The sequence below is a fragment of the Protopterus annectens genome, chromosome 10.part0 (genome assembly GCF_019279795.1).
Source record: "Protopterus annectens isolate FY-2018-M chromosome 10.part0, PAN1.0, whole genome shotgun sequence".
Lineage (NCBI taxonomy): Eukaryota > Metazoa > Chordata > Ceratodontiformes > Protopteridae > Protopterus > Protopterus annectens.
Genome location: NC_056744.1, coordinates 1479650782 through 1479657378, shown reverse-complemented (window position 1 = coordinate 1479657378; position 6597 = coordinate 1479650782).

The following is a 6597-nucleotide window of genomic DNA, read 5'->3' as shown; positions in this document are numbered from 1 at the left end:
AGAATCCAAAAGAAGAAGTAGAAGACATTGTAGCTCAACCATTGTGGACTGTGAACACCATTACCGTGTGTCATTCCACAAGTATGTAACCAGTATAGAGGCTGCATCTGGACAGAGTGTTTAGGTGAGTGGTGACTTCATATGTCAGCTTGTGTATGACACAGCCAGGGACACTGTCTAGTACCATTGCCACTGTGGTTTGGACTTTGGTAAAGAGATGTTTTAACTACAGTGTCTGTGAATCATCAGGCTTTACATTCTTCAGGTCTGGAAATGTGGCCCTTGTGTAATGACAGGGTGGTGAAATAAACATTCAAACTGTCTGACAAGAAATTGGTAATGTCAATCAGATAAGTGTACTTTGTGACCATTTACATTAACTGTGACCCAATCTGAGATTTCCCCTGTAGATTATAAACACTAAAGAAAGCTTTAGTGCTGTCTTTGGAATCCTTGCCATTTTGTATTTTGAAGCTTGCCTTGTATGTTTAATGAGGGCTTGTATTTTCCCAATGATACTGACCAGAGAGGTTATCCCTTCTTGGTATGTAACTCTTTTTTGGCACAACTTCACACCTTCTATTATATATTTAGTTTATGGCAGAAGTCCATGAGACTAATGCACTTTTACTGTATAAGTGAGATTTCTTGTGTTTGTGATAGCACGGTTCATGCAACCCTATAGGTGAACAGTGTGCATTACTAAAGGATTATGCAGCTGGGACAGTGTTAACCTTTATAATGCAAACCAATGACAGATAGCAACAACAGCATCACTCACAGCACAGTGTCATCCCGTGTCATACACACACATGTACTCAAGTTCCAAAATGTGTGTAGTACAATGCATACTGGCCACCAATAGAAACTATGGAGTGTTAACACTGGCCAGTACAGGGCATGACACCCTGCCCATGTGTCCAATATGCATGTACATGCAGAAAGTGCACCTCCACCATGTTCACAAATGAACACCTGCAAACGTGTGTTACACACACCCCGCACTTACTGTCCACTGTTTAATGCATGCTGACACAACTACATACATCAGCCAAGTGACACATGGGCAAACAAAACACAATTGGAATAATCACTGGTGAAAACAATACAACATTACAGCTTTAATGCATCATGCCTGCTCAGCTACAAATTCAAGGATATCATTACACTTTACTGCTGACAACATGCTACACATCCAGCCATTGCTATACTTTATTAAAGTCACCCTGTGCATCAGCACCATGTTAGCCTGTTCCTGCATCAATGTTACAGATGACAGGAGGTGGCACAGGTTTCATCATATGCACAGGGTGTGTTGTTGGTTTGCCAGAGGCCTACACTGAGCCATACAATTGACACGTGTGTGAGTGTGTGTGTGAGGGCCATGAGTACTGTTATGTGCCAATGCTGATGTCATGTGTGCGGGTATGTGTTTTCCCTAGGTTTCTGATTTATGTGCGTGTGTCTACATGCACACAGTTCCACCATGTGTCTGCCATATACGGGGATTTGTGAGACAGCTGGAGACTGTACCTGGCAGGCTTTACAAATCACCATCTCTGGTCACGGATATGGAACCTGTGCCTGGCAGGGGTGCTACAGACAGTATGAGGTACTAATCCAGATTGGGTACTATCCAAAGAGTTGACAAATGTCCAGTGGCTCCAGGTCCCTGCTGGGACTGGCCAGAGCCACATGCACGTGGTGTGCTAGGATGGTTTATGGACAGCCCCCCCAACATTGCTGGGGTTGGTACTGGCACTATGGGAGTGGCTGTGACTTGCTGGACGTCCATGGCAACCTCAAGCTGCTGATGTTGCTATCATATGTCCACATCAACGTCTCAACCATCCCACACTGTCCTGACACATGGACATGACATTGTGGAGGTCATACAATGTCTCACCCCAACGTCTATCAATGACCTCAGTGTAGTTATGTATGGCACCTGCTAGGTCATGGATACTGTCATTTACAGAGGTGTAATGAGCCCTCTGTGCCCTTAGCCCCTGTCTGGTGTACAGCTCCATTTGTGTCTGTGCCTCTATGACAGCCTGGAACATGTGTGTGGTAGAAAGAGGTGTGGCACGTCTGCCAGGGGCATGATGACCAGCAGTGCTCTGATGAGAACCCCTGGGTATCTGCCTATGTGGTACATTCCAGATATCTGGCTATGGCAGCTGTGTCCTGATACATGTGCCATAGATACCACACTGTCCTGGCCAGTGCCAACTGTACACTGTCCCTCAGCTAAGGGCAATGGTGATGATGGATGTACAGGCAGTATGACTGTGTGCATGGATGGGTGGAGACTTGTGTACTGTCAATTGGTGGCCCAACAACAGACCCTGACAAACCTGCTTGTGCATCAACACACCTATCCCCATGATCACTGTCTGTCTCAGTGACATCAGGTTCCCTGCTGTACTGAACTAGCCCCACCTGGCCACCTGTGAGAGGAAAACAGGAAACACACTTTAAGACCTGAACATAACTTCAGACCACATGCGCACGTGCAAACATGCACACATGCACATGTGCGCATGCACACATACGCACATGCACACACACAAAACTACACTTCACCCAAAAGCAGACACACACAACACCAGCAATCACAGAACATACACAATAGCAGGTGATGGTGGGGTACAGTATCACAAGCAAAACAGTCATATCACACATGTCAGCATGCAGGACATGTGTGCTCAACAGCATGCAGTGCAAGTGTAGTCAGTCCTTGTTACTAACAGTATACATGGCTTTGATGCATATGTTTTGTTATTAGATGATGGCCCTCCCCTGAAACACAATGCATACATGGACACAACATTGCTGTGCAGGTATTCACAATCCTGTGATGTACTGTGCACCATAACTCACGGGTGTACATACCATTGCTGGATGTGTACCTGTGTGTCAGATAGGTATCCAATGCTGATTACAGCCTCTATGTCTTTAGCAAATAATTGTGGACACATTTTTAGCACATGCATGATGAGTATTCACACAACATCATCAGTGGTGCATGGATAATTGATGGAATACCATTCAGCCACATACCCAGTGTACGGTACTTATGGTGAATGTAGATCATATTGTGGACATGCCAGTCTCATCCATGACATGGCATGCTAAAACACAACTGCATATTTAAACACTACACATTCTCAATATGTGTCACATGACCTAGCCACTCAATAGCATCACAAGACATATATGTGTGTCAGTTGTGCAAATGGTGATTGGTATGCATACTGTTTAGAGGTGCATATGTGTGCAAAGAAGCAACCTTATGGTGTGTAGCAATGACAGCTATGTGTGATACTGTGGTTACAATAACTGGATCGGGTATAGTACCATAGGCGATCATCATGAAGCATCATGTGGTCACACAAGTCTACAAATGTTTCACAAACCAGCACTAATCATGATGTGCCAGAACTGTACTACCTTGGCTAAATTCACCATTTCACAACCAGTTGTTACGTGTGTTTGTAAGGAGGCCAATAAGGAGCATTCCCTGACATGAATGTGTAGTGTGTTGCAGAGTGTTTAAATGCCCTAGGATAGGCCTCTACCCCTCAGGTATATTATGTGTAATGTGTTGATGAGATTCTGGATACTGGAGTGTGTCTTTACAGAGGGTTTGGGAATCCTTTATGTGTAGCATGTTAAAATGCTCTGTGTATGACATAGACCTGTATGTTATGTGCATGTTGAGTATCAACTGTGCCTATCCAATAGTCACTATAGTCTAGCCACATTTGTTTGAGATGGTCTGGGTATTGCATGTGTTTGAGGCAGCTAATCACATTAGTGAGTTGTGCGTGCTCTTACACCAAACATGCAGAGCATGCATTATGGGTAGGTGTGTTACATGTGTACATGGCCTACACCTTAACTATGACATGCACTTTTTATTTACAATAATAAATGTAGAACAAACTCACCAGCATCTGTCTGCTGCCTTGATGTCACCACAGAGGTACCTACATAGAGGTGAGACAGTTTGCCAATGGCCACAACTGTGTGTTTACAATCTTACAGTACAACAACAGTTTACATTCACAGGGCTACAGATTATGTTTCAAATGATCAGTATTGCACAACAACAGGCTCCACATCTTTGAACAACACACTCCACATCTCACATATGCATGATCTACCAATACAGATAACAGTAGTCTACCGATATGCCATGTTACCTGCATGCTCCATGTGTGCTTTCTGGGTGGCTCCAACCTCCATCATGGTGTATGTCTGCTGCTGTTGTTGTTGGGCAGGTGCCACCAGGCTCATGAGCAGCTCCTCTACTCTGGTGAGGGGGGGGACAGATATTAACACCAACCTGTGTTGCAAGCTGTTGTCTACGCACATCAGCGGCACACTGATGGACATGTCTAAGAAGATCACTGCAGTGGTGGTGTACCTGCTCATATATCTGGTTTACAGGCCTACCTCATTAACCCTGGAGACAAGATCTTGCCACATTGCAGTATGCTCCTGCTGGTCCTGGCTGGTTCATGAAAACATGAGATGGTAGTGCTGAATCATACTGCTAGTAATGATGTCATCTTCAACACTATTGTAACTCGGGTTCCTGTGGTGGGCCATGATCCCTGGAAGACATAAATACAACAATATGTCTGAGCAAGTCAAACATTTAACATTATACAGTACAGATATCACTGAACTGCCATATATAGCAACCTATAAGCTAACCGAGAGTGAAACACTGTAAGTGCCACTTATCACTTCTCACCCCACAACTGCTTGAAAGTGCCTTGCTCACTCTCTATCTAATGAACCATGTTCTGCACAGCAACAAAATGAAGTCACTATATAAGACTATACAAGAGTACCTGGCACACTGTATGCAACACAATGCACCACCTAGCCACAGCAGATATACATCAAGCTGATGTGTAAAGAAATATATCATCCATCACAGTCAGTGTAAGGTCCAGTAAATGTATTACCATTATACCACACAACTTGTTAATGCCAAACCCATGGCCAAAATATGTGCACAATTGAGAATATAGGTTACATACTGCTGTAGTACACTTTGAATGTTGCTTGATACGCAGTTATATGTATTACTACACATATGTCAAAGGACATGTTACAGACATACCCACACACACATCAGACATAATTACAGGACACAAAGGTATGACAGCCCAGATAAGCTTTCAGTGTGTACCATACAGTACTGTGTGTCAGTACTTACACAACCTTAATCTTGAGAAATGTAATCTGTTATGAATACAGGGACCACACAAAACAGTGGATGCAAGCAATGTGGACATATACCACACTTTGCTGTACAGGCCCAGAGCTTCAGTTAGTACTACAGTACACACAGTATTTGCATTCAACATCGGTACCAATCAATAAACATAGATGTAGTGCTTTAGCCTCCAATGACACACCCTAGTTAAAACCAAGGGACTTAATCACACTGTATGTAATAGCACTTGTTCTGTTTAGCAACAGTATACACAGCTTTTGCTAGGATCAAAGCAAGGACCCATAACACCATAAACATAATCAGTTTCCCACTAAGCTATCCCACAGATACATATCTTTGACATATTCACAAACATATTGACCATCACAGTCAGACAACAGTACAGAGAATCTATTGCAACAAGTAGATGTAGGTGTGTATGAGTATATATACATATATATATATATATATATAGATATATATATAGATATGTATAGATATATATATATATATATATATATATATACACACACACACACACACACACACACACATATATATATATATATATATATATACATATATATATATATATATATATATATATATATATATATATATAGGCACATATACATTTCACCTTTCATAGTGAGAATATCAATTATACAAAGGATGTAAGATGTACAGTAATGTATTAAAATCGCACGGTGTTGGGATAAATGCATTGAAGGTGTTCACAGCCCAGGTAGCTTTAGCAGACCTTACTGGTTCAACATTGCAAACTGAACAAACCACCCACAGTGTTTAACCACCACATGTCATGTACCAGCACTGTATGCTGTCTTGTTTGTCACACACTAAAACCTACATACAAATATCTGCATACTAACCTTCACCAACATATATATCTCCCCCCTTCGCACACAGTTGCAATATGTTCCCTGCTCTATGCACATATACAGATGTGAATATATATGACACATATATATTTCTCCGTATGTGTGTGGCATACACACACATTGTTCACACTGTTGAAAGTCCCTGGACCTCACAGCTGAACTGTTGAGCCTTGCTGCAACAGAAACAGGTGTCACATATGAACACAGACTAACATTAGGGGGTATATATGGCAACAGATGCTAGATAAGCATACTAGACTGCTACAGGAATTGCCAGTGCTTAGCAACACTTCAATATGACTATCATGCATGTGTTGTTCTGTCACACCCATGTTTATATAATGTCAGCGCTAATCCCTCCAACAGCCATTGGCCACACAAACTGTCCAAGATGCAGATGTTACTGCAACATATTTTGAGAGTTGCTCACACACACTACTGCTAAGATGGTACACTGACAGA